The sequence below is a fragment of the Protopterus annectens genome, chromosome 4.part1 (genome assembly GCF_019279795.1).
Source record: "Protopterus annectens isolate FY-2018-M chromosome 4.part1, PAN1.0, whole genome shotgun sequence".
In the NCBI taxonomy this organism is placed as follows: Eukaryota; Metazoa; Chordata; order Ceratodontiformes; family Protopteridae; genus Protopterus; species Protopterus annectens.
Genome location: NC_056734.1, coordinates 393,866,112 through 393,883,503, shown reverse-complemented (window position 1 = coordinate 393,883,503; position 17,392 = coordinate 393,866,112). Strand labels below are relative to the sequence as shown.

The window sequence follows — 17,392 nt, the reverse complement described above, 5'->3', positions numbered from 1 at the left end:
TATCTAGTTCCCTTCCACTGACAGTCAATTTTACGTCTTCTGATGATTTCTACAAGATATTCTAAACTTGTCTTATTCCCTGGTATTGGAAAATACACATTTATGGTCTTACCCTTTGTTTGTATTCTTACGTTTTTCATACCTTTGACATATTTCCTATATTTATGCTGTATTTCCTATGGTGGAGTATTCATATATCCAAACATGCAGATCATATACTTGACCCATAATCAAGGTGTGGTCTCACAGTAAACAGAGGTGTGATAAAATGCTTCTTACTAAATACTACTGTCTGTAATTCCCATTTACCTATTAAGTTTTCCCCTAATGTATCCATATAAATTAAAAGTCTTTCTTCTCATTTACATTTCTTTTTTTCTTCTATAATTCTTCTCAGTAATATACTACATTATTCCCAATTCTACTCTCAAACTGAAGATTATTCCTTCAAATGTGAATTGCATTGCACCTCTCTTCCTTAAAACAATAACTGCCCTTTCTTGCTACATTATCAAACATATCCCTGTACAACTGAAGGTACATTATTGACTATGTATTGACTATGGGGGCTATTTATAAAAACTGTGCACTATGGTGCAGGGCTGGTATACAGCAGAACTATGTACCAAAGCTTTGCACAATTCCTAGACAATGGCGTACAATAAGGAAGATCTTTGTGTGCAAGCTTACCCCATTGCAAAGCCATAATACTCCAGACAAGGGGTACGCATGCAAATTACCTCATTCCCACCAGATCATGTGTAGTTCACAAACACTACACCAGATGAGCATGGCCTAGTCACATTGAAGCTACTTATGTGACTTGAACAGCATGCCTGCACATGACATAGTATGTAGGAGAACAGAACCCTACCATATGATCGACGTTTGAAAACTTCGAAATTCATATGGTCAGGACCATATGATCGAAGTATTCAAACTTCAAACATTTTCAATGGAGATCACAGTACAGCGTGGATCAAGAAATTTACCCTTTTCCTCACTGTAGTGTGATCTTGGAGTTGGTATATTTAATTTGCAAGGGGTGCGGGGTGCAGGGAGGCAACATAAAAAAAAAAAGAAAGAAACTTTTTGTTTTTATTTATTTTTTTTAATGCCTGATTTTCCAAAAATTCGATCATATGGTCCTGACCACATAATTTTTGAATTTTCAGAACTTCGATCATCTGATAGGGATACACTGATCCACCCCCTCCCCTTTCCCTGATGATGTGTTGCTCAAATATCACAGCTGAGCAGCACATCAGTGCTGTGTTAAAAAAAATCCTTTGTTCGACATGGAAACCCTATGGCAGATATAAAAAAATTGCAACAACAGCCAGATCTGTCCTTACCTCTGTGCAGTCAGATGTCAAGCTCCTGTTAATGGGGGCTCCCTCAGCACCAAATTCCCTCATCACCATATGCTAATGATCCTAGCTCCTACATAATTGTATGGCGAATGAACATTTTTTTATGAAACACAATTAAATGTGATGGTGGAGCAGAGCACTACAAGAAACTGCTACTTCGTAAATAAGGCATACTATGCCTTAATAAATAGCTGTCCCTTACTTCACTATGAAGTGCTGTCATATTACACAGCACTTCCTTTGTCTGAACTACTGGCATACTATGTGTAACGATATTACATACACAAAAGTTGGCAGGCTTCTGTATACTGCTGTCTAAGAATGGCTACAGTGAATGGCAGTACACTTGGCATAGTGAGCATAATGCATATATGAAACTGCACACTACATTTGTAAGTGCTCAGACCTGACTGCATATCTGGCAAATCAAACACGTTCATCTCTTGGAATATAATCCACAAATATTCCAAACTGCAAACATTCCAAAACAGACTCCTTTCCTAGCCATTATCCCATGGTTCATAATACTTAACCTATGGTGTCCATATTTAAGGCACTCTATTATGCTAATTATCTGTACCGACAATATCAAGAGCCACAAACCTTTCTGAAATTCAAACACAGAACATCAGGAAACTTGCATGAGACTACATCATGCAATATTCACCTTTACATCGCTGGCATACTCACCCACTAACAGTGAAGAGAAAATTAATGTTACTGTAATATCAACTAATTATAAAACAACAAAACATTTTTTATGGGGAAGGTCACCCCTGTGACTCTAAATATATAAATTTCATAGCTGCTCAGCATCTGGGGAAATGCACTCCAAGGTTCAACAATCTCAGACTTAGTACTATGTACTGCTTTGATGTTGGTGCACAACAAAGTTCATGTTGCAATGCAAAGGCAGATAATTAATGTGCCATCAAAAAATGCATACTCCCTTATCCTCTGTGGTACATATGCCACAGAATAATAATGTCTGTACAAAGAAATTAATGGCAAAACAGAAAAATGTACATCACTGGAAAACTAATTCTTGAAGAGTCTCACAATCTTCCTTACCTGAACAATCTTCTATGACAAGGCAGCAGATCAGTTAGCACCCAGAACTTTTACCTGAGGAAATTACATAAGAACAAAAATTATCAAATGAACACTGAACTCCTCTTAACTGAAGAGATAGCCTGCAAGAAAAAAATGTATATTAAATTTCATCATGTCTGGTCATATAAAACTAACCAATGAATCCAAATAAAAGTTTCCAAAATAGAACAGCTGCCTGAGAAATGAGTAAGACACAGGTCACAGCTAAAAAGACAGCTATGAAGCAGAAAATTCAAAAACTACTTTCCAAATACTGGCACATGGGATTCAGCAAAATCAGAAATATCCAAATCAGAGAATTTCAAATATGAAAAAAATTCAAAATAAGCAGCTTAGAATCTATTCAACTGGATACAATGCGGAGAATTCCAAACATAGTTTAAAACCGTATCTAACAAACTAAGCAACACATGAAGGAGGTTCTTTCAAAATTTAAGGGTGACAGAAGGTGGTGTTTAAATTTGCCTCAGGTATGCTAGACATACAGTATGTCCCTTACAAAAACATTTTTCATACTACTATAAACAAATATTTATTCATGGCAATAAAAATTCTTTAAGAAGATAAAAACAAAACCACTCCATCATCACTCGACCTTCAGTATTTCATACTTAAATATGAATAAATAAATTCACACACAATCTGAAAGGTAATCCCATCCTTACTCTCCTGAAAACAGCCATAGAACATAACCAACTGCAGCTAGTGTGTGTAGGAAGTTGGATTCATAAATGGTCTCTGCAATGTGCAACAATATCATTCATGCAGAGGGTGTCTTAGCTACAGTACTGACAGATACTTAGTTAATAGACACAATACTGCCCCCATAAGTACACATTTTATGCACTATCAAACTCAGGTATGGTGTACTGAACTGCAGCTCAGACAGACACAGCAGACATGAGACTCTCCACTGAATTTTCTGATACAGAGTAATTGGTCATGCAAGACAGAAGGCACAGTACGACAGCTTGGGTATCCATAAGATGTAGTAGACCATGTGGTGCACAGCATGGTAGCCTGCTCACCCATTCAATGCATGATGTACTGAATGAGATACAATAAGATCATGATATAGACAGATGGTATAGTACCCTTTACATCCTCATGGTATACGGTATAACGAGCATTAGGACAGGCTCATAATACATTAGCATGCACAGCATGGTAATCACTGCACCTATATAAAGTGTAGTGCTCTGAAGGCTACAGCAGTATGTCAGTGTATCACAAGCAAATAGCTAGACGGGACTCTGCATTCATATGCTATATAATGTGACAGGCATTTTCACAAGATCACAACACATGATGGATGCACAGTGTAGCAGCCTATGAACCTAACTGAGGTATGGTGTAGGAGTGCTACAATAGAATAAAAATATGGCACTGGCAGACGGCAAGGCACGCCTTGTAACCATATGACATCTGATGTAGCATGTATTGTGAAAGATCACAGCACATAAGGGGAACTTCAGCAAAGGGCAGGGAAATGGAATGCAAAACTGAAGGCACATGTGATGAAACTGAGTACAGATAAGACAGCTGTAATGGCAGCAAATAGTGGAGTTCAGAAGAAGGTGAGAAGTGACAGAGAAGGGAAAATAGTAAATAGTAGAACATGTTAATAGCTTCAAGTATCTGGGAGCGGTAGTTGAGGAGAGGGGAAGTCTGAAAGAGGAGGTCAAAGCTAGGCTGCAGCAAACTGGCACAGTGTCAGGTGTAGTATATGACAGAAGAATGCAAATGAAGCTGAAAAGTAAGGTGTACAAAACAGTGGGAGGACCAGTACTACTGTATAGTACAGAAACCCTGGTAGTAAAGGCAGAGCAGTTGAGAAAGCTATGGGTGATGGGGATGAAGTGCCTAAGATGGGTGGTAGGATGCACACTGTGAGACAGACGAATAAATAAGGACATAAGAGCAGAAGCCAAAGTAGCTCCAACTGCAGAAAAACGTGAAAGAGAACAGATTACGGTGTTTTGGGCACATCTGCAGAAAAGCAGAAGACAATCTGCTGAAGAAGATTTAAGACAGACAGGAAGAAGGCAAGAGGAAACAAGGGCATCCAGCAAAGAGGTAGCTGGATTGTATGAGAGAAGATCTGTAATAGTCAGGCATGACAGTCAAAGAAGGCAGGAGAGTGGCAGTGAATAGAGAGAGATGGCGACAGTTAACATGACAAATCTATCCCCATGTAGAAAACAGGAAAATGGGGGTTGAAGATGATGATGAGAGTGGAAGAAATGTACAGTGTTAAAAGAACACAGAAGAGCTAACTCCCAAGCAATCACAGCAAGCCTGTGTAGAGGGTTTGACCTTGTGCTTCCTTACTTGTTGATGTCCCACGTCACTGTAGTATTGGCTGTAATCAACTGGAAAATCCAGGTAACCACAAATGATGAAGAGATTAAAAGGCATGGATCACAGTCCACATATCTTTCAAATGACATGCTTTGGTCGGTCTAAAGAATCCCACAGACTTTGCACCTTTACTCACATACAAACTACTCCCAAAGAAAATCGGACACATCTGTACTTACAGACTGACTTGGAAGTTGAGGATTAAAGAGGACACTATTTCTTGTTATCTGTAGCCTTCTATACAAAACCCAATACATGTATCTGAAAATTGGATGCAAGTGAGTGTAGGGTACGTGTGCTTTTTTTTTTTTTGAGATACCAAACAATCTTTCTCATGTACAATCTGTCAAGAAGAATCATGAGAATCATAGATTCCATGAACCCCAGAATCCTGAGAAACTCTCTGGCTGAAGTCCATGACTGAGCTGAGAAGCTCAAGAAGGTCTCTAGATAAACTACAAATCTTTAACTATGTCAGGAAATTAAGAACTAACTAGCAGTGTTTGGAGCTAGTCCACAATACTACTACTCTCTCTGACCCAAAGGAAATAGCCAATATCCTAGATGATAAATTTAGTGCAAACTTTACTCAGTTGAAGTTATAGCTATCCAACAGGTACCACAATCCCAGTCACCCTGTTCAATTACAATGGAACAAGTTCTCTCAGCCCTTTCAAAAAGTAAGAATATTTCATCCATGAGACCCTTAAAATATATCAGGTTGCCTGATTATCAGTGTCAAATATGGTCTTTCTGAACCCATACTTAACCTCTTTAATCTAAGCCTCTCCACTGTTTACATTCCAGAAGCCTGGAAAACAGTCATTATAATGCCACTGCACAAGGCTGGCCCAACCACAGACCTTGGTAACTACAGACCCATTAGTCTTGCTAGCTTCATACATAAAGCTATGGAGTGCATTATCTCAAGCTCTCAGACTTCATTAATCTGGACATTGAAAATCACTTAACCCTAGACCATCATCAAACTGAGTTTATCAAAGGAAGGTCCTGCCTCTTTAACCTCATTAATTCCTTTGAAAAAACAACTGAAGCAGCAGATAGTATTATACAGTGCATACAGTATAGAGCATATCCAGACCTGGCAAAAGCCTTTGGGCACTATTCCCCATGCAGGCATTATTGATATACTTGTAAATCTGAATATAAATCCTTATGTTTTGTGATGGATAGCTAACTGGTTGTTTGACAGCATCCATGTGGTTAGAGTAGCAGATGTCACTTCTGAAAGTAAAAAAGTTACAAGTGGTGCACCAGTGGGCTAAGTTTTGGGCCTTCTCCTATCTGGCATATATTTCTCAGACCTTCAAGCCAGCATTTCTGGCCTATGGTTAACTAAGTTTGCAGATGACTGTAAATTGCGTGCTGTTATTTGATCTTCAGCTGACTCTATTGCTCCAACATGGCTTAGACTATGTTAACAATTGGTGCAAGGACAATGGCCTCAAATTAAGTGTAAAAAATGTCAAGTTAAAGTAAATAATTTTTACTGAGTGCATCGTGTCTTGTTAAACGTTGGCCAGAAAGATTCACATTTTCCGTTTCTCCGTTTCTACATTGATTTTTGGTTTTGAAGTGTAAAAATGGAATATAGTTCATTGAGGTTAGCAGTTTTACTTACCAGAAAGGGGATGCATCCCTCCGATCTGACACTGTTGTAAGGGATCTGGGTACTCTTGTTTATAATTCCTTATCATTTGACCATCCTGTCCCCAAAGTATTTCAGAAAGCATTTTATCTGGCCCATCTAATTTCCAAAGGCATCTCTACTGGATCCAAAGTCGTCTTAATTTCCCCATTATCAGACCAATTGCCGAATATAATGCACCTTTTGGTATGTATTTGGCTAAACATACCACACAACCAGACAGACCTCTGAGATTCATAACTAAGAAGATCAGTGGCCTCAAAATGCTTAGTTATCAGGATAGAATGGCAGCCCTTTTTCTGTACTCAGTCTCTTACAGACTCCTCCATGGAGATCTATGTTTTAGCATTTCATGCCATGAAAGATCCAACCCTACTGATCTCTTATTCTTTTGAGGAACTAATGGTAGATTAAATGCTTGGTTAAAGGAAAAAAAACCCTCATCAGCAGATAAACATGAAACAGTATGACAGAGTCATATTCTAACATACACCTAACCTCTGGAACTTCAAATACATGAAAAGTGGAGTAGCACCCTTTCCACCTTCGAGGTATACCTAGATAATTGTATGGGCAGCCTCAAATTCTCTTGCAATCTATTTTGTCTTGCCCTCACTTAATGCTAGAAGGAAATTCTGAAGAGTGTTTCTGACTAGGTTTAAAATGGTCAGCAGACTAATTACCTATGAGCCTAAATAGGAAAAAAGAAATGAGTGCCATTCAGTCTGTTGTAAACAATCACTGGAGATAGTCACCTTGCAAACACCCTTAAAGTAGCAGATAACTAAAAGGTTAATACAGAGAAATGACTATGTGAAGCAGACACAGAAATTCAGAGATATACTGGGTCCCAAGGTATTCCCTGGTGAATAGGAGATAACAGATTCTACAGGGTCAGTATCTTAAATTTTGGAACTTCTGCATAATGATATATGAAAGAAAGATTTAAATCTGGTCTCAAAGAAGACTCTTCCTTTGGTACCAGACACATTCTGGAATAGACACTTTTACATTTCTGAATAACTAGCACTGGTTATATGACTTCTAGGGTGAGCAAAAGCTGAATAACCTGAAGAAAAAAATATTTTTGGTTTGGATAGAGTGAAGGAACTCTCTTGAAATGAGACTTTTCTATTCAGTGCCACTGTATATGTCTTGAACCACTTGTAACACCCATGAGTCTGTCATAATCTGTTGCCAAAGGGGATAACAGAGACATTTTTGGGGGACAGGTCTTAAGGGACTTGAGCAGAAGGAGAAGGAAGGATGTATGATAGCATAGCCACTCTGAAGTTGTAGACTGTACTCTTTTGGGAAAGGTTCATGTTTGTTAATGTTCTCCTTCTGCCATCTTTTTTCCTTTCCCTGTTTGAGAAGGCAGGGATTGGTTGTTTTGTTTCTCAGGCAGGAAAGAAGATTTGGAAGATTTGAAATGGGGGCTAGAAAAATCATAGACACTCCATGAACTAATTCTCACTTTCATCAAAGTGTTTGCGGACCTGAGTAGCACGTGGGCCAAATATGTGTTTTTTTTCTTTTTTTAACCTAAAGCTAAATTCAAAAATGTAGACCTTACTTAATCAAACAGCTTCTGATTTTATACCCAAGTATCTCATCAAAAAGTGGCAGAGGCCCCACACACAGTGTCTGCAAAATCCAAAAGGCATGCTTATATACTAGAGACATGTCAGAAACATTAATATAGGCAGGCACTCCCTTCAGGAGAAACAGTGGTACCTAGATCACTCAAACTGTCTCTACAAAAAGAATAAACTTCCACATATGGAAATTAAGAATTGTATATTCCAAAGGAGAACAACAAAAAAATTATTATACCAAATCTGTCCCAAAAGCTTCCCCTTTATATCCACAGGGGAAGGCTTGGAAGACACCAGTAGCTTGTTACCTGCTGGAGCAGAGGTTGAGCTTGCCATTTTTGAGGGACTGCAGGTTGTGAATCAAGGTTGATACAAGTAGCATTATATACCTCCTCCAAAGCTAGCATTAGAAGAGGAGGAGGAGAAGTGAGGCAAATCCCCTTGCAACATATCATATCATCTTCTTACTACAAGGGGGAACATCCATTTGTTCTTATAAAAATATCTCATTCATCCTAGCAACAAGCTGAAAAAAAGAAGTTACCTCCCAAGAAGGTTGTGAAGACCAATCTTACTTAGCATCAGAGTATTGGACTTGAGAATCAGTAGGAGATGAAGCCCTGAATTTGTCTATGTCAGACTCCTCTCCCCAGTCTTCCTCATATTTCTAATGACCTGATTAACAGGTACTGAATGCTGTGTACCATGACTGACTGAATGTAACAATGACTTAGCTAAGGTAAGAAAATCAACTTTTCTTATAGAACCTATGTCTCCAGGTGAACAATGTCTAACTTTTTGTTTTTTTCTTAATGGGTATCTTCTGTGACTAGGAGAGAAATCTGTGCCCCTTCAAGAGGACTCTTTTCCCAGGACACATCCAGTAGCATCCCCTGGTGAAACTCTGCATCTCACTAGAGATTGCTCTCCCATGCCCAGGTCAGAACATGGATCAGCTAAAGGCAACATGTCTGCCCCTGGTTTGTTGTGGCTGAAAGAATTACACCAGAGGAAGCCAGTGAGGTAAGAGGTCTGAGAAACAATAAATGGCCACTGCAGGTCCATCCACCATTGGCTGAGGTGCAGACTGAGCCTGTGCAGTTGGCATGGGCTCCCTGGTATGTTTTATACTTTCTGGGAACTGCAGAAGTCAGACCATGCTGTGACCAAAGAGGATGTGTGTAGGATCGCTGGAATGAGTTAGTCAGAAGATAAGCTGTCAAACGTCTACGCAAGCTACATACTTACACTTATCCATTCAAAGTCCCCAAAATACAGTAATGCACAAGAAGTCAGGAACCCCTTAAAAGTAAAATTAGTCTGACAGAAATGAATGGCAAGTATGTTGGCACAGCATGAACACAAGAACTACATACTCTGTCATCATCCTTGTCTAAATCAAACTCTGCACCACACTTGAAATTTTATAAATAAATGAATTATTTGCATAAGCAGTACATTTCTACCTCAAACAAGAGCTCTGACTACCTGGAACTGAAAATAGCAGATCCAGACAGGAAATGGATGGTAGTTAAGAAATACTGGGATCCTTAAACATGACATATATACACAGCAAAAGTAAAAGTACTATGTAAGTGTGTGTGTGTGTGTGTGTGTGCGTGTACTGAAGATTTTCCACCCTGACTACTGACTTTCCCTCCTCAGGGCTAACCAATCAGTAGTCAGAGTGGAAGTGTGGAAGAGAGAGAGTTTTGGAAGCTGGCTGGTTGTTATGCCTTGGGCAAGTCATAACTTATATAGCCTAAAGGCTCCTGCAGCAGTGGGAATGATGAACATCTTACCACACACCTGTGGGTGCTCAAGTATAGTTATCACTGCAGTAATCATTACTGAAATTCCTGTTTGCAGGAGTACCTACAACTATACCTTGACAACAGCAGAAAGAATCTTCTACCAAATAACTAAAACACTTGCATATTTTAGAATGCTATTAAAAGGACACTTTACAAACATATGCAAGCACAACTGCTTGAACTATACAGGCTAAGCCTTACACAGATAAAAATATTCTACATTCAGTATGCTACCAAAGTTACTCACCAATGATTATACAGATGTTGAATAGATAGAATCATACTACCTGTTGTAAATATACAAATGAAATACTTTCTTTCATTTGTTATGCTGCCTGCCTCATAAATTACTATACATCATGTTAATAAATGTAACTTAAATATAATTAGAAGTTATGTACCTACCATAACGTTCCATGTTAGTTGTCTTCTCTCGCCTTCTTTCTTGCTGGATGGGTTCGGAGCCGATCCTCGGCTCCGACTCGGCACTTGCTAAGCTCGAGAGTCACTTTTACCAGCTCGAGGCAGCCCCATATCCCATGATGCAAGGCGGTGTACCCAGATTTCGTTTGGTACCTAGAGGGAAAACTACCTAGCATAAAAACTTCCCACTAAGGAAGAAGAGCAATAAGCCTAAAAGGCTGTAAGGGGAAACCAGATAACTAAAACTAGAACTAACTGGTGCCCAAAGAAACAAAATCTTCCAGAGCCAAGGGAGATCAAGGTCTGTCCAGGCAAGGGGGCAGGAGGGAGGGTCGCAAGAAAGAAGGCGAGAGAAGACAACTAACATGGAACGTTATGGTAGGTACATAACTTCTAAATGTTAAGTTGTCAATCTCGCCTTCATTCTTGCTGGATGGGACCGTCCTAGCACCTCTATCCTGGGTGGCTCAATGGAACAGACTCTTGAGAACCGTGGAACCAAAACTGGCTCTATCCCTGGAGGCCAAATCCAATTTGTAATGAGAAACAAAGGTATGAGGAGTGGCCCAAGTGGCTGCTGCACAAATAGTATCTAAGAGTAGCCTAGCCTGAAAGGCTGTAGAAGTGGCTAGGCTTCTAGTGGAATGTGCCTTTGGTTTTGAGCACAGCTGTTTGCCCCTAAGTTGATAAATGTCAGAAATGGTGGAAGATAGCCATCTAGACAAGGTCACTTTGGAAACAGGGAGGCCTTTCTTATTTTCAGCATAAGAAATAAAGAGCTGATCAGACTTCCTGAATTGTTTTGTTCTGTCCAAATAATATCTGAGTTGGCGGTGAACATCAAGATAATGTAATTTTTGTTCCGATCTGTTGGAATAATTAGGAAAAAATACAGGGAGATCAATGGACTGGTTTAAATTTGTTTTTGAAGCAACCTTGGGCAAAAAGGATGGATTAGTTCTCAAGGATACTCTGTCCTTGTGGAAGACCAAATATGGGGGACGAACAGAGAGGGCATGAAGTTCTGACACTCTCCTAGCTGAGGTAATAGCGACAAGGAAGAGTGTCTTCCACGAAAGAAACTTTAGTGAGCATGAAGCAGCTGGCTCAAAAGGAGGAAGAATTAAGGATGTCAGCACTAGATTTAGGTCCCATTGAGGAGGAGGACTCCTGACAGGAGGTTTGAGGAGAAAAACTCCTTTCAGAAAAGCTCTACAAAGCTTGTGGGACATAATGTTGTGATCTGCAAACCCGACATGAAAGTTCGAGATTGCAGCCAACTGAACTTTGACCGTGGAAGATGAAGAACCCGAGTGAAAGATTTCCGCTAGAAAATCCAAAACTGCATGAACAAGGGCAGTAAAGGGATCTATGTTCCTTGATTTCGCCCAAAGGGAGAAACGTTTCCACTTGCTAGAGTAAATCCTTCTAGTAGAGGATTTAAGGGAAGCCACTATGATATATCCCTAACAGGGTTAGAGATCATAGGAAGCCTGGCTAAGGAAGGAAGTGGAGCAACCAAGCTGTGAGGTTGAGAGAAGGAATGGACCGATGCAGCTGACCCGATTGGTGGATCAGAAGATCTGGCACTGGGTCCAGATGCCACGGCTGCACCAAAAGATGATGATGAAGGAACGGAAACCAAATTTGTCGAGGCCAATACGGGGCAATGAGAATCATTTTGGCTCTCAAAACGGCAGCTTTCTGGAGTACCTGCGATATCAATGGAAAGGGAGGAAAGGCATAAAGAAGTCCCTGGGGCCAATCTTGGGTAAGAGCGTCTCTGGGGGGATGGCCCGGAAGTGGGAAGAGAGAGAAGAAGGCTGGGCATTTGCTGTTTTGGGGAGTAGCAAAAAGATCGCAACATGGGCGGCCCCACTTCTGAAAAATCTCCTCCACTATAGATTGCTTGAGAGACCACTCGTGAGGCATGAGTATAGCTCTGCTCAATCTGTCTGCTAAAATGTTGGTTTTCCCAGGGATATGCGTTGCTACCAGAAACAGATGAGAGGAGATCGCCCATTGCCAAAGTCTGAGAGCCTCTCGACATAAGGGGTAGGACTTGGTTCCGCCCTGCTTGTTGATGTACCACACTACAGACATATTGTCCGTGTGAACTGCAATTGTTCCCAAGGGAAGAAAGTCATTGAGGGCTTGCAACGTTAAAAGCACTGCTCTCATCTCTAGGACATTTATGTGCAGGTGGTATTCGAACGGTTGCCACGTCCCATGAACCATCCTGCCCTGATAATGACCCCCTCACCTGATCAGGGAGGCGTCCGTAGTGACTGTGGCTACCGGGGCCGGGGAAAACAAAGGGTCTGCCCTGATGGACCTGGGGAGAAGAAATCCACCAGGATAGGTGGTTTTTGCAAGTTTGTGTCACCAGAATCTGGTGACGCATGGGAAGCTGTTGGAAGGACCATTGGGTGAACAACATCCATTGAAGGAGACGCATATAAAAACGGGCCAAAGGAAGAAGAGTAATGGCAGCTGCCATGAGGCCCAATACTTTTAGGACTAGTCTGGCTTGCACCTTTTTGTTGGCAAGGATGATCCGCACATGGTTTTGGATATCTAGGATTCTCTGGCTTGTGAGGTTTGCTGACATCCGAACAGTGTCTAAATTTGCGCCTATAAAGGTAATAGACTGGCAGGGCAATAAGGAGGATTTTTCGTAGTTGATCGAAATTCTTAATTGTGTGCAGAGCTTTAGGGTGTAATCTCTGGCTTGGAGAAGTTGATGCCTGGTGGTGGCAGAGAGGAGCCAGTCATCGAGATACGGAAACACCTGGAATCCTTGACGTCTCAGGTGAGCCGTGACCACTGCCATGCATTTGGTGAACACTCTGGGGGCTGTAGTGAGACCAAAGGGCAGGGCTCTGAATTGAAAATGACTGGATCCCAGCCGAAAGCGGAGAAACCTTCTGGATAGTCTGTGGATTTTTATATGATAGTACGCATCCTGAAGGTCTATTGAGCACATCCAGTTGTCTTTGCCCAAGAAGGGCAAAATCGATTGCAGTGTGACCATCCGAAATCTTGTCTTTTTCACAGACTTGTTGAGTCTGCTGAGGTCCAATATTGGTCTCCAATCTCCCGTCTTTTTGGGAACCAAAAAGAACCTTGAGTAGATTCCGGGCTCTGAATGGTCTGTTGGAACTGGCTGAATGGCCCTTTTTTGTAGAAGCTTTGATACTTCTAATTTTGCGATTTCCCTTAGACCGGGTGGAACATCTGGAAGGGAATTTTTGTGAGTGAAGGGACTTTCCTCGAAAGGAATCTTGTAACCCTCGGATATAATCGACTGTACCCGTTTTGTCTTGTGAAAGGGAAAGCCAGGCTACTGGGTACAGCGATAATCTTCCCCCGACTGCCTCCAAGGATGGACAGTCGGGCAACACCTCAGGGATGCTGGAAGGGCTTGTCAGAGAGAGGCTCTCTGCTGCCCTGGTTCTGCGGACCCCCTCTGCCCCTAGGGCGGCGTCTATTATTATTACCCCCTATGCCTCTAGGGGTAAACTGACCACGTGTGTCCGGCGTGACTCCTTGAGATTTACAGAACCACATCTTTCCCCCCTTCTGTCCTTTAGGGTAAGGCCTAGAAGGGGTGGAAAAACGGACTCCTACGGCAGAAAGAGTCTTACCGTCTTGCTCACACCTGGTCAACGTATCCTTCACCTGAGGACCAAACAATGTTGACCCATCGAAGGGAGAGTTTGTGAAGGACGCCTTAAAGGGATCTGCAAAATTACAGAGCCGCATCCAGGACTGACGTCTAAGAGCCACTCCTGTCCCTGCAGCTCTACTCGCTCCATCTGCTGCATATGAAATCAGTCGCATGGAGGAGTTGGTTATGGAGTTAAGGATTCCTAGCTGAGAAGCAATCTTGTCCTGAGCCCCTGCAGCTGTAGGATCCTGTACTACTTCACCTAATTCTTTAAGGATGTCCCTTTGAAGTCTGGTGAAGTGACATAAATAATTCAGCGAACGCATGGCAAAGGTTGCTGAGGAAAACATCCGCTTACCATACCTGTCCATGGTCCTAGACTCCTTGTTAGGAGGATGGACTGGTACGGAAGGATCTGCAAGTTCCTTCTTGGTGGCGGCCGCCGCCACCACCATGGCATCAACTGGGACACCTATTGTAAGAAATTGTTTCTCGGAAGGGGCTGTAATAAATTTAGAAGGCCTCCTGGGGACTGGTTCCACGGAATCGGGAGCTGCCCACACCTTCCGAGCTATCACCTCCATGAGGGGGTCGAAAGGCGGAGACACCCAGGAGGTGGAGGGTCGAGATCCAAACGCCTCTAGGTATACCGACTCATCCTCGGAGGGATTAATGGAGGGCCAGTTTCCCCTCTGTTTTAGGAGTTCTAGGATGTCTGAAAAGGAGACATCCTCAGAGGGGGATCTTGGGGACCCCTCCGACTCATCTAAGTCGGTATCCGAAGTTGTAGACTCAGGGGAGTCTAGGTGCTTCCTCTTACAGGTCCTCTTCGCTGGGATCTCCTGACGGATCAGGAGAATCCTCGGAAGAGGGGGTTCTTCCCAGTGGGGAAACCTGAGGCGGTGGATCTCTCGGTCCGGGAGCAAGGGAGTGGGAAGAAATATCTACAGGCACCATAGAGGGAGGAGCTAATGGGATAGACTGCTGACTGAGCCCAGGGGCCAGCACACTCCTCATCACCTCGAAGGCTCCCCTCCCAGGAGATCCGAGAGACCCCGTTCCGAAGAAACAGGGGCTCCCGGGCCCACCGAAAGGGAAGGGTCCGAGGCAGATGTCGGGGCCAAGCTCACCAAAGCCGAAGCCCCGAGGGGAAGAGCAGGGTCGGACAAGGGTCCGATGCCACTCACCCCCTCGGAGCAGACCAGGGAAGCCCGACCACCGGATCCCTCCAAGGAAGGTCTCGTAGACGAGATAAGAGTAGAAGCTGAAGGAGCAGAAAGGGGTGGTATCTGCCCCGCAGCCGTAGCAGTGACTATTCCCATAGACTCCGGCTCCGAGCTCTGGAGGAGAGTCGAAGGAGGAACTTGAAGAGGGTGTGGACTAGTAGTCATCTGATGAGACGGACTATGAAGCATTTGGGCTAGTGCCTGTGATTTTAACAATCTGCTTACCACTCTCTCCAAATCATGGTCTGAGAGCCTGGAAGACCTAGATGAACGGCTCCGATGGCTCCGCTCCGAAAGAAGAGGCAAGGTCGGAACCGACAGTATCGGTTCCAAAGAGGGAGACCTGGACCGCTTCCTCGACGGAACCATCGGAGCCAAAGAACCCTCGGCTCCAGACGGAGCCGACAACTTATCGGCTCCAAGCCTGGTCAAAGATGTATCGGCTCCAGCTGGAGCCGATACAGGCAAGGAAATAATGGTATCGGAGCCGGTCTGCGCCGATACCGCAGCCTGAGACGCATGGTGGTCGGAGCCGACACCAATGTGGCAGTTAAAGTATCGGCACCGATAGCCATCGGTGCCGAAGGTTTAGTCAAAATAAGATCAGCTCCAGCCGAAGCCGATCTCGACTCCAAAGGAGTCGGAGCCTGGGCCTTGGAGGTCTTAGAGGGCTTGCCCGAAGCAGACTTGGCCGGGGAGCCCTCCGGTTTAAGTAGACCTCTTAGAATTAATTTATTTCTCCTTTCCTGCAGGACTCTCTGGCTGAAAGAGTGACAAATAGCACAGGAGTCCTGCAAGTGGAGAGGTCCCAGGCAATATATACAAGAAGTGTGACCGTCTGTCAGAGACATCTTCTGACAGCACGAGTCACACTTCTTGAAGCCTGAGACCCTCTGTTCTTTAGACATAGTGAGTACACACACAACACACTACTCACACAGTCCCAGATTCAGAAATTTTAACTTAAATGGGGAAAAAATAAACCACACACACACCCTGACAGGAAGGGACGGGAGGGGATTGAAGGCCCGACTAAATAAAAACAACTAGGGAAACAGTAGAACTAGAGCTAAAGACCCTACAACTATCTAAAAATGACAAATAAACTAAACTATGAGAGAAAAATTAGGAATGGGGTGACTAAAATTTGTTTAACAAATTACTTACCAAGAGCTGGTAAAAGGAGTACCTCATCAGCGAAGCGGCAAACGAGATCTGGGTACTTACCGCCTTGCATCATGGGATATGGGGCTGCCTCGAGCTGGTAAAAGTGACTCTCGAGCTTAGCAAATGCCGAGTCGGAGCCGAGGATCGGCTCCAAACCCATCCAGCAAGAATGAAGGCGAGATTGACAACTTAACATCATAGGTTAGAACATTGCATGTATATCATGTTACTGTTGCTGAATGTAACCTAAATGAAAACATGGACTGCAATTTCCCATAAATGCTATGATACTGTAAAAGAAACTAATGCAAATATTGTTATAATGTAAGTATTGTTTTAATTCTGTATCTACCACTTGGCCTAGGTTGTGCCTGAAAACGGTCTACAGACCAGCTTACGTACCCAGCTTAACAAAACAAAATAAAAAATAAAATACATCAGGTGGTTCAATGGGAGCTAATTTGAGTTTTCAATGCACAAGTAAGATCTCATGGTGGAATAACTAAATGTAGGAAGAGGGTCTAAAGGCATACAGGCTGATTCAGCTGAAAATAATACCTTTCAAAGAGGCACAATATATTTTATGTTTTAGATACTTGGGCTAAATTAAGATCCTGGTCTCAAGAAAGTCAGAAGAGAAAAAGAGGATTTCTTCCACTTTACTAGTTATGAATTTGTTATGTTTCGTTTCCTAGCCTCTCTCATATTTTGCACATTTTCTGAGAATATGTGCCCTCAAGGAAGCGTGGTGGTAACTATCTGAAATGTCAAGACCCGCAAGAGCGAGTCCTAAAACACAGAAAATGAATGGCCAAAAAACGGATGTGCATATATCAAGTCTGAGATGTCCATTTATCTGAATATTCCCTTTTCTCTGAGTGCATATGTAGAAGTTTGGGGGTTGGGGTAATGGAAGGTACAAGGGAGGCTTGCCCCCAGTAAAAAAAGAAGTTTGTAAGAGAAGTGTGATCTCTCTCT

The 17,392-nt window shown here is 42.6% G+C and overlaps 1 protein-coding gene across 5 annotated transcripts in view; it reads right to left on the bottom strand.

Annotated features, from left to right (window-relative positions):
• Positions 1 to 17,392, bottom strand: part of LOC122800880 (LIM domain containing preferred translocation partner in lipoma) — a 3,822,027-nt gene that overhangs the window by 2,928,698 nt on the left and 875,937 nt on the right. For all 5 annotated transcript variants that reach the window (XM_044070213.1, XM_044070214.1, XM_044070215.1 and 2 more), the window contains one exon: positions 2,445 to 2,498. The gene's annotated coding sequence lies outside the window, so the exon portion shown is untranslated. The remainder of the gene's footprint in view (positions 1 to 2,444; positions 2,499 to 17,392) is intronic.